This window comes from Canis lupus, chromosome 14 (genome assembly GCF_003254725.2).
Source record: "Canis lupus dingo isolate Sandy chromosome 14, ASM325472v2, whole genome shotgun sequence".
Classification (NCBI taxonomy): domain Eukaryota; kingdom Metazoa; phylum Chordata; class Mammalia; order Carnivora; family Canidae; genus Canis; species Canis lupus.
The window spans coordinates 49400338-49412516 of NC_064256.1; the positions used below are offsets into that span (position 1 = coordinate 49400338).

The window sequence follows — 12179 nt, forward strand, 5'->3', positions numbered from 1 at the left end:
TGTTATAGAACTGAGTTTCTTTCCTTTAGGGGACCTAACTTAGATTTTTGATTAAACATAATTTTGTGGTTATTTGCCTGATATTGTCTCCCATGCTAAAATACATGCTTCATGTCTTTATTGATCTTTGTTTTATTGCCATTGCTTGGGATACTATTTGTGAAAGGTTGGTATTTAAAAATATTAGTAGAATAAACTGAATAAATAAATAAATATTGTCTGCAAAAGTCAAAATAAGAAAGAGAATTGGGGGCAGCCTGGGTGGCTCAGTGGTTTAGCGCCACCTTCGGCCCAGGGCATGATCCTGGAGACCTGGGATCGAGTCCCGCATGGGGCTCCCTGCATGGAGCCTGCTTCTCCCTCTACCCACCCCCTCTCTGTGTCTCTCATGAATAAATAGATAAATAGATAAAATCTTTAAAAAAAAAAAAAAGAAAAGAAAGAAGAATTGAAAATAGAAAAATGCATAGCACATGGAGGTAGTGTGGTACCTTACCAGACTGGATGAACATTCATATCCCAGGTTTTACCAACAGCTCAGGCACTCACTTCATTCAATCTGAGTTAGTTTCTAAGTAGATTGGATACACTGCAAATTTCACCTTAAGAAATAATTCCCAGAGATAGTGTCCCATTATACTTTAGATTCCCGGTTAAAACATCTTGAATATTTTCCTGTCTTATGCATAAGAAGTAATACTGTAAAAGTCCTCCAAAAGGGCTACTTCTCTATCTCCAGCTGGACTGAAATGAGACTTTCAAGTTTTTCTTTAGACTGCTGTCACCTGTTGCCAGATAGCTGACCTCTTGGATAAAATCTCTAAGGCTTGGAGGACAATTTGATGGTTAGAAACTTCCAAAGAAAAAGGTCTTCAGCTTTCAGGAGAGTGCTCAGGGAAGGCGGCCTTAATAGGATAAAGTCATTTTTAGGCTCAATGACATATACTATTTGCCAGAGGCTTTGGTCGTAATATAAAGGAAGAGAGGGGAATTTTAAAATGTGGAGCTCCATCTCAATGCTAGTTAGAGGCTACTGTAATCAAAGTCAGTTTCCACGTGACCCAGTTTTCACCCAGTATATAGTCTAATAAATTTCTGTATCTAAAAGTAATCTTAAAAACATGAATGTTAAATTGAGAAAACAAGGCAATGCAAAAGTCCCTAATGCAAAGAAAAAGTTCTTTAAAATTCTATTTCTTCAACTAACTCTTTCCTCAGCATCTGACAGATACTTCTTTGAACCCTCTCTTTTGCTGTAGTTCCAGAAAATTCTTCATCTACTCAGCCTGAGTCAAATCTTCTCTTCTCTCCTTCCCTTAGTTTCCTTTTGGGCACCAACCCCACCGGTGGCTTTCCGTTTTACAAAAATCAAAACAAAACAAAACACAACGAAATGAAGTTGATTGTGTGCCTCTAAAATTTCCCAGTCAATCATCACCCTGATTCAAAACAATGAAGAGACAGAAATTGTGCAGGGATTTAGAATTCTCCTCAGTAGACAAAGAGGAGAAGTGTGAATTCTTTATTTTCTTGTCACACAACCTAACCCCCAGATTTCTCATTTCTCCAGCAAATGAATATATTGTGTACCTATTGACTCTAAATTTGCACCAGCCTCATTTGAATTCAAAGCTGCTGATACTGGATATTTGACTTTGGGCAAGTCAGGCAATTTTCTCCTCTCTCAGTGGAGTTATTAATAGCTGCCACACAGGGATGTTGAGAGGATTACATGGAAAATATAGGAAAAGGTTCTGTTGTAAATGGCACATAGTTAGCTTGCCACGAGAGCTGGTTCCCTTTGAATAGGGCTCCCTGCTTGTGACAGTTGTAACTGGCACAGTAATAATTACTGAGGATTAATTTTGACACACATTCGTGTGGGCATGTAAGACAAGTTCAGAAATTTGTCCAAAGAGGTTATTCAACTTTTACATTTGACCTTGAATTGTAGAATGCTTGTGCTGTAAATGATTTCAAAATGTTTAATATTCAAATATCAGGAAAAAACATGGAGAGAATAGATTTTAACATGGGTTTTGGCAAATTGCTTACCACATGTGAAGCTGGATATTTTAATGAGGTGTTTTCTCTTGTATCATCACAGTTACTTATGTTGACAAGAATCTCTTGGACGTGATCAATGCTAAAATCTCGCTTTGAATATTATTTAATATTCTCATATTCTACAATTAAAAATTACCTCTATCTCTACTGACATTCATTTGCCTTTGGCTCTTTTTGCAGTTATTGTGAAAGAGTGATTCTCATAAATGTGACATTACCATTAAGATTATTTCAAAACATTTTTATTAGTATTTACCTTTGCTTCAAAGGTAACAGTCAACTTAACAGTCAACTTTGTGTCAGCTTAATCCTCAAGTACAGCAGTTCCAGTGAACTTTGCATTGAATGTTTTTAATGCCTGAAAAACAACAACTTACTGAATCAGTAAGAGAAGGAATCTTAAGTCTTTGGAAGTCTTTTTTACTGAAATGAAGAATCTACTTTCATTGAATCAGTGTTTTACTAGAATAACTAATTGAATATATAACCCAGAAATTCTTTTAAATCAAGATGTTTGAGTTTTCTTAAAGAATCATATTTCATGTCAAGGAAATTCTAAATTACGTTGGATAATCAGTTGGGGTCAGATGTGTTGAATTTTAGTATATGTTTGATTTAACAAGAACCAGTGGCATTTTTTCACTCAGGGATTTAGGGAATAAAGTTATTTGTTTATTAAAACAAAAATAGCACACAAATGGATTTCAACTTACTTCCATTTCACTACAGGACTACATTGTAATCCACCCTCCACAAACTCCTATCCTGCCTTTAGGTGGAAGAGTGAGGGGACAGAACAAGGGAAACTAGTACCTGCAGAAAAGTCTGCTGTGTGAATCAGGTACAACTGTTAGTCCTAAAGGGATATACCTTTCTCACTAATAGGAAAAAGCAACAACAAAAAAATGCTCAAACCGCCCCCCCCCCCAATAAAAAATAATTGGTAACTTTATAGATAAGATTGGAGAGGAAAAAATTTTTGCAGGTGCTAACATAAGCACAGTATCTGTAAACTCCTACCACTCTTTTTTTCAATTTATTCATTACTTACTATTTGTTATTCACTATTTCCTACTTCAGAAGTGGATTTTGTTCAACTTATAATGAAAGGTACAGTCACAGCATTTGCTTTTGTTCCTGTGATTCAGCCTCCTAAAACTCAATGAGATTAAGACAGACATCTTCTATCTCTTGGGTTCCCACAATCCATTAACATGTGCCTACTCTTTTGCAATACCATGCTACCTTGATTACTGTAGTCCAGGGTCTTGGGATCGAGTTCTGCATCAGGCTCCCCATGGGAGCCTGCTTCTTCCTCCACCTGTGTCTCTGCCTCTGTCTCTCTGTGTCTCTCATGAATAAATAAATGAAATCTTAAAAATAAAGTTTCTCCCTCTCCTTCTGCCCCTCTCCTGCTCCCCCATTTCTACCTCACACTCTTTATTTCTAAAAAGAAATAAAAAAAAAAAATTGGGCATTACGAGTCCTCCAATGTTGTACCTCTTATACAGTATTGTATTGGCTATTCTAGGAACTTTGTCATGTAAGTTTTAGAATTCATTTGTTGAGATCTATAGAATAGCTTCTGATTCTAATTTGGATTGTGTTGCATATGTAGATCAATTTCAAAAGAATTGACATGTTAAAAATATTGAGTCTTCTGTGACCACAAAATATCTCTTCATTTGATGTGCTATAATATTTATATTATATAATATAATATTTTATGATAGAGTAATAATATACAACATGATATATAACCGTAACTTGTGGTTTTGATGTGCTTACTTTTTTAAAAAAATGTTCTGGGAAGATTTTTTGTTGTTGTTGCTAGGAAGAATGAATTCTGTGGAATTTTCTATATAGATATTTATAACATCTGCAAATAGAGACAGTTTTATTTCTTCTTCAATCTGTATATCTTTTATTTATTTTTTATCTTCTTGTATTATTCTTTTCCTTGTATTGGTGTTTTTTGACTTCCAGTACAATATTTAGTACGAATGGAGAGAAAAAACGTTCTTCTTTTATTCCTGCACTTGATCTTAGCCAAAAGGCGGAAAAGCAATTTTTCTTTTATTCCTGATCTTAGGGGGCAAGTATCCAGTTTTTCACGATTTACTATGATGTTGGCTAGCTGTAGGTTTTATGTAAATGTTCTTTATCAAATTGAATAATTTCTTTTGATTCCTAGCTTTTATGTTTTTTTTTTTTTTTATCTTGAGTGGATATTGGACTTTGTTAAATGCTTTTCTGAATCAATTGATATGATTGTATGATTTTTCTATTCATGTTGATTATATTGATTAATTCTCAAATGTTAAGCTAGCCTTACACACTTGGAATATGTTTCACTTGGTTATGATGCATGACACTTTTTATACATTGATATGTTCAGTTTGATGATTTTTTTTCTGGGGATTTTTGTGCCTATGTTCATGAGAGACATTGATTATGGTTTTCCTTTCTTGTAAAGTCTTTATTTGTTTTGGTATTGGGGCAGTGCTATTCTCAAGTGTTAGGAAGTTTCCCTCTACCTCTTCTTCTGGGAGAGATTTTAGGGAATTGGTGCCATTTTTTCCTTAAATGTTTGTTGGAATTTATCAGTGAAATAATCTGAGTTTGACAATTTATTGGTCTGGAAGGCTATTGGTTATAATTCAACTTTTTTAACAGATATAGAATTTTTCAGATAGTTTGTTTTTTGTTTTTTTTTTTTTTTTTAGTATGAATTTTGGTAGGTTGGTCTATTTTATTTAAATTTTCACATTAGTGACCATAGAGCTATTCATATTATTGTTTTATATCATTTTAATTCATGGAATTAGCAGTGATGATTCCCTTTCAATTTTCATATTAGTAGTTTGTTTCTTCTTTCTTTTTTTATTGGTTAGCCTGGCTAGAAGTTTATAAATTTTATGGTTATTTTCAAAGAACTACCTTTTAGTTATATTTATTTTCTCTGTTGTTTTCTTGTTTTCAATTTTATGCTTAGTGCTCTAATTTATTTTTTCCCCTCTGCTTGCTTTAGAATTAAACTAATAGTCCTTAAAAAAATAAAAATAAATAAATAAACTAATAGTCTTTTTTTAGTCTTTTAAAATGGAAGCTTACCTTATTGATTTTTAGATCTTTCTTTTGTATCATATGTAGTAAATGTCATACATTCCCCTTAGGCACTGCACTGTTTTCACAACATGAAAATAATTTTGATAAGTTGTATTGTCATTTTCCTTTAGTTCAAAATATGTTTTAATTCCTTTTGAGACATATTATTTGACCCATGTGTTATTTAGAAATTTACCATTTAATTTCCAAATATTTGGTGATTTTTTCCAGCTACGTTGCTGGTTTTAATTTCTAGTTTAAAAACCAATGTAGTTGGAGAACATACTTCGCATTATTTAAGTTCCTTTTAATTTGTTAACATTGTTCTATGGCCCAGAATGTGGTCTATTTTGGTACATATTCTATATGAACTTGAGAAGAATGAATATTCATCTATTAATGAAGAGAGTATTCTAAAATTATCAATTAGAACAAGATGATTGATATTGCTGTTCAGGTCCATTCTCTCCTCTTTGATTTTCTACCTATTTGGCCTTATCAAAGGAGGATGTTTAAATTTCCAGCTATAATAATGGATTTGCCTATTTTTCTTTTCAGTGCTATTGGTTTTTGCCTCATGTATTTGGATATTCTATCATTAGATTCATATCCCTTTAGGATTGTATTAACTAAAAACAATAAACAACTATTCTTCCAGTATTCTTTTGATGAGTCTTAGCATGATTATTCTTATTCCTTTGCATTTATCCTATCAGAATCTTTATATTTGAAATGTTTTTGTTTTAGATAAAAATGTTGGGTTGTTTTTTTTTTTCATCCAATCTGAAAATTTTTATTTTTTCATTGATGTATGTAGAACATTTTAATTGAAAGTAATTATTGATATGTTTGGATTAATAGTAATCATGTTAAATATTTTTTATTTCTTGTTAGGGATTTCTTTTTTCATACTTTTTTTATTTCAGTTGAGCACATTATATGGCTCCATTTTATTTATTCTGCTAATGTCAAATATACATCTTTACAAATATTTTAGGTTACCTTAGAGTTTACAATATGCATTTTTTATTAACATAAATCTACCTTCAAATAACACTATTCTCCTTCCCCAAATATTCTCCTTCCTTCAAATATTCCAAAACCATGTGTTCATAGTCTCTTGTTCCTGCCTCTTTTAACATTGCTGTCATTTCACTTTGCTTATATATATGTTACTATCACCCAATGCCTTGTTGCTATTATTACTTTAAATCAAACTAACTTTAGATCAGTTAAAAATAAGAAAAATAGGGCTTTTATCTTACAGCACTCACAAAAATGAACTCAAAGTGTATTAAGACCTGAAACTGTTAAAATCCTAAAAGAAGACAGGAGGAAAAGCTCCTTGTCATTGGACATTAACAAGTCCGACTATGTCTAATTAAAAAGTTTCTGCACAGCTAAAGAAATGATCAACAACATGAAAAGTAAACCTACAAAATGGGAGGGAATATTTGCAAAATGTACATATGATAAGAGGTTAATAACCAAAATATATAAGGAGCTCATATAATACAATAGCAAAACCCCAAATAATCCAATTAAAAATGGGCAAAGGACCTGAATAGACATTTTTCCAGAGAAGATATACAAATAGCCAATGGTACATGAAAGGTATGCTTTGTGTTGCTAATCATCAGGGAAATGCAAATCAAGACCATGGTGAGATATCATCTCACACCTGTTAGAATGGCTATAATCAAAAAGACAAAAGATAATGAGTGCTGATGAGGATATGGAGAAAAGAGCCCTGTGCACTTTTTGTGGGAATGTAAATTGGTACAGCCACTATGGAAAACAGGATGTTGATCCTCAAAATATTAAAAACACCATATGACTCAGCAATTCCACTTCTGGGTATTATCTGAAGGAAATGAAATCACTATCTTGAAGAGATGTGTACATCTCTAGTTCATCACAGTATTGTTATCATAGCTAAGGCATAGAAACAACTTAAGTGTTCACCAGTGGATGAATGGATGAAGAAAATGTGACCTATATGGGTGATTATTCAGCCATTAAAAGGAAGTAAATCTTGCCACAATCTTGTTACAAAATGGATAAACTTTGAGGGCATTAAGTTAATCGAAATAAGTCAGACAGTGCAAGACAAATATATGATCTCACTTATACGTGGAATCTAATAAAACTAAACATAAACAGAGAGTAGATTAGTGCTTAGTGCTTGCTAGGGCCAGGAAAATGGATGAAATGGATGAAGGTGTTCAAATGATACAAACTTCTAGTTATACAATAAATAAGTACTGGGGATATAATGTACAAAATGATAACTATAATTAACAATACTATATGGTATACTGGGAAAGTTGCTAAGAGTGTAGATCTTAAAAGTTCTCAACAGACACGAACACAAAAGGTAACTGAGCTGATGGATGTGTTAACTAACCTTATTATGATAATCTTTTCATGAAATTCTAACATCAAATCACCCCATTATACACGTTAAACTAATCCAATGTTTTGTCAATTATATCTCAATAAAGCTAGAAAAAATAAGAAAAATATTGTATTTTACTTTCATTTATTCCTTGACCACTGTTCTTCTTTTGTTTATGTATATCTGAGTTTCTGACCTAATTTTCCTTCTCTCCGAATAACTTCTTTGACTAGATCTTACAAGGCAGGTCAGCTAGTGATAAATTCTCTGCTTTTGTTTGTGTGAGAGTCTTTGTTTTTCCTTCACCTTTGAGGATAATTTTGCTCAATACCGAATTATAACTTGATTTTTTTCTGACACTTTAAAATTTCATCCCACTATCCTCATGCTTGTGTGTTTTCAGAGAAGTCCACTGTAATTCTTAACCTTGCTTTTCTGTAGGTAATCTCTCCAGCTCCTAGTCCTTTTAAAATGATCCCTTTGTCTTTGATGTTCTGTTGTTTGAATATATCCTGTTGTGGGTTTTTTTTTTGTTTTGTTTTGTTTTTGTTTTTGTTTTCGTGCTATTTATCTGCTAGGTGTTTTGCGATTTTCCTCTATCTGTGGTTTGATGTGCATCATTAAATTTAGAAAGCTCTTAGCCATTGCTACTTCAAATATTTCTTCTGCTCTCTCTGTTTTATTTTCTCCTGCTTTTCCAATATTTGTATGGTACATCTTTTGAAACTGTCCTCAAAATTCATGGATTTTTTTTTCATTCTTTTTTTCCCTTTATTTCCATTTCAGCTTTGGATTTTTCTATTGCTATATTTTTAAGCTTACTGACTCTTTCCTCAGCCATTTCAAGTTTATCGATGAATCCATTAAAGATTTTTTCATTTCTGGATCGTGTTTTTAAAATTTGGTTTCAGTATTTTCTTTTAATTCTAAATTCAAATTTTCATACCACTGCTTATAATATCCATCTATGGTTGTATGTTAATCTATTTTTTTCATTAGCACTCTTAACATGTTTAGCATAGTTAATTTGTATTCCTTGTCTGATAATTCTCACATCTATATCATACCTGAATCTGGTTATGATGTTTGTTTGTTTGTTTTCTGTAGTCCATGTTTTTTCTTGTCTTTTAATTTTTTGTTAAAGATTAGACATGTTGTTTTGGGTAGTAGGAGCTGACATAAATGGGCCTCTAGTGTGAAGTTTTATGTTAATATGGGTAGATGTTTGATGTATTTAAAATATTTTGTTGTGGATGTAGTTGCCAGATATTCCAAATTCCTCTAGTGTCCTTGGTCTTGTCTCTTCTTAGCTTTGGGCTTTTTAAAGTTCTGCTTTCCAGAGAGCATTTGCATTTTGCAGCTTTTTCAGCCAAAAGGCATTATGACTTCACTATAGCCTATTGGTATGGTGATAAGGTATGTTGGAGACAAAATATTTAATAATTTATTAAATCTCAGTCTTTTAGTGAACCCATGTCTCTAGTCTGCGATCTTCACATGTTTTCTTTATATACAATTTCCAGGTAATGATACTTGGCTTGAGAAGCCCTCTGTCATCTTTCTTACACAACGCCTACGTAAGTAGTTATACTGCCTCCAAACAATCTAGTTCGTATCACATAAGGCGGTCGATAATGTAAGAAGCACTTTTATAATTCCTACTCTGTATCAGGAACTGGTTTTAGACTTTATATATTTTAGATTATTTGTTCCCTATAAATAAGCCATGAAGGGGTACTATAATAATATATGCATTTTGTAGTTGAAGATACCAAGAGACAGGTTAAATAATTTGCCCTGAGTCAGTAGCAAATAAGTAGCAAATCAGGAGTTTGTCATTGAGAAGACTACCTCTTGAGTAATTAGAAATTTGGATGGATGGATATTGGCTAAATGAGCCTTTGTTTTGCCAGATAAAAGCATGATTTTAGTTTGTTATTACTTTCTCATGCCCTCATGTAAGGGCATAAATAGCACAGTGTTTTTACAACCACTTAGTATATTGTTTACCAGCTATTTGTGTGATTGCTACCTGACAGCAAGTCAATACTTGTTACTCGTGAATGTTTTCATTTCTTTAGTGATCCCCAAATTTATATTCCTCCAGTCCCAATTATTGGAGTATAATCCAGTCTTCACTATTAAATGAATTAGCTAGATGAATCTGTAAATGTTTCTGATGAAATTAGATTTCATTTTCTGTGGAGTCTGGTGGAGGAAATTAGACATTTAATTCAATGAATTATGAGGACATAGTCTGAGCTGTATTGATTTATTTACCCATTTTCTTTTATTGTGGACTTTGAAAATGTAGTTATAACTATTATATTTTCAATAAAATAGGAAACTGTATTTTCACTATAAAATGGTGGCATACATTTCAGTTAGTTTCTTTTTAAATGGTCCTTATAGTTTATATTTAAAACTTCTTATACTTCATGCCCTAATTTTTTTTGTTTTGTTTTTGTTTTTGTTTTTTGTTCCCTGTTTTATATATTTATTGCCATGGTCAAATATATTCTATGCTTTAGTCTAAAAAGTTGGGTCATCTGGCTGCTAAACATTTTATCTTCCTCATATTATACTGCCCCATATTAAATAAATTTTAACATTTTATGGAATATCAACATGGAAACAGCCAGAACACAAAAGGTGTCTTCTGTAAGCTTAAACTATGAATTTATCAAATATCTTCATTTTCTTTAGATATGAGAATTTGAAACATTTAAAAATGTATTTTTATGAAGATAGTCAATTTTGTCAAACAATTGGGCCCACTGATCAGTCATTTTTAGGTAAATATGATGGTATGTAATATCACGGGAAATCCACTTTATGCCTCAAGCATATAGAATATATAGGTGAAGAAATTAAATGTGTAGCTAAGCTTGAAATCAAGAATTGAAGAATCCACAAGCATTTGAAATGAAGCAGAAAAGCAAAGAAAGAATACTGAATAGACACCAAGCCAAATGCCCATAGGGAAACTGGGACCAGATATGCGCTTTAGCTTAGGGCTCTATACTACTGATATATTTTAATAATCCTGACCACTGAAGCACACAAGAAGTATAGGAAGCAGAAATTGAATTGCCATGAGAAGGCCAGGAACCACAGGCACATACTGTGAAATGTAACCCGGAAAAACTCCACCCCAGCTGCCACAGGGAAATAGCAAAGGAATTTTCTACCACCTCTCAGAACTCTATCTTCCCAATTTCATCCTTGTAAACCTTTGTTCAACTTGAAAGGTGAATAAACTGGGCCTTCTCCTGCCTCAAGGCCTTTAAATCTATTGTTCCCTCTGCTTTGGATATTCTTCCAGAGAGCAGTGTGTCTGTGTTGCATCCCTTTTCTTTGATCAGGTCATTGGTTAAAGATCATTTTGTCAGAGGCCTTTCCTAACTGCTGTATATAAAATAGCATCTGCCCTTCTCCAGCCAAGAACACTGTATGTTCCCTTTGTCTTACTTTAGATTTCACCCTAGCACTCGTCATCATCTAAAAGATGGCAAATTCATTTGTTTGCCATCAATCTTCCTCTAGTAGAATTAAAGCTATGCTTACAGAGACAGATTTAATCTCTTAGTACATAGAAAATCATCTGGCATGAAGAAGATGCTTAATAGTGGTTGTTATTAAGAATGTGAGGGAGGCAGGAAGGAAGGAAAGACATACTCACAAACAGGTAAAGCAGATAAAAGTTTGCCTCTCTCTCTTTCTCTCTCTCTCTCTCTTTCTTTTTTTAGAGAGATTTTTTTTTTTTTTTTTTAATTCATGAGAGACACAGACACAGAGGCAGAAACATAGGCTCCGTGTGAGGAGCCCGATGCAGTACTCGATCCCAGGACCCCGGAATCACGCCCTGCTCAACTGCTGAGCCACTCAGGTGCCCCCTAAAAGTTTGCCTTTCTAAAAGTAAAGGGGGCATGATAGTTTGGGTGTTATTGCTCGCTAAGTTAACAAGCTCTTCTCATTTAAGAAAAAAGTTGCTTAATATCAGTGATACAGTATGAGGGAGTAGAGATGTACATTTGATATTACAAAGAACTAATATTAACTGTGTTGAAAATGCCAAGTTAGTATTCATCAGTGTATTACTTCCCTGTAATCTGAGATCTAGTTTATGGCAGAAAGTATTAATTCTTAATCCTGCTTGAGTATAGGATGTTTGTCAAGATTGTACAACTATAAATATGCCAAAGAATTTATACAACCTTTCTTTCTCAGTTCATACTTTCTTCATGTTCTTCACCAAAAGATACAAAGCTTGTAAACTGTTGTTCGTTATGTGTCTGATGTCAAGTAGATTTTGAATAAGATCAAAGCAAACAAATATCATCCAGTGGCCATGTCTAGTCAATAGAACTCTCCATGTTGTATGGGACAAATAACTAATTTCTAAATCTTTTATTGCCTTTTCATGATTTTGTTGTGTAACTTTGTGCTATTCAGGTTAGAAATGCTCACTTTCTATCTAAAAGCTTTAATTTCCCATAATGTAGATTGTAAACCTTCATCTAAGTCTTGAAAGATGTATCATACTGTGCCTTCTTTGGATCCATCCTGAAGGAAAATGTAAAAATCACAACTTTTATCATCTTAC

General features: G+C 33.0%; 1 long non-coding RNA gene across 4 annotated transcripts in view; it reads left to right on the plus strand.

Moving 5' to 3' along the window:
- Positions 1 to 9016: 9016 nt before the first annotated feature.
- Positions 9017 to 12179, plus strand: part of LOC112670742 (uncharacterized) — a 56308-nt gene continuing 53145 nt past the window's right edge. For all 4 annotated transcript variants that reach the window (XR_003143180.2, XR_003143181.2, XR_007402119.1 and 1 more), the window contains exon 1: positions 9017 to 9150. This is a non-coding gene — a long non-coding RNA (uncharacterized LOC112670742). The remainder of the gene's footprint in view (positions 9151 to 12179) is intronic.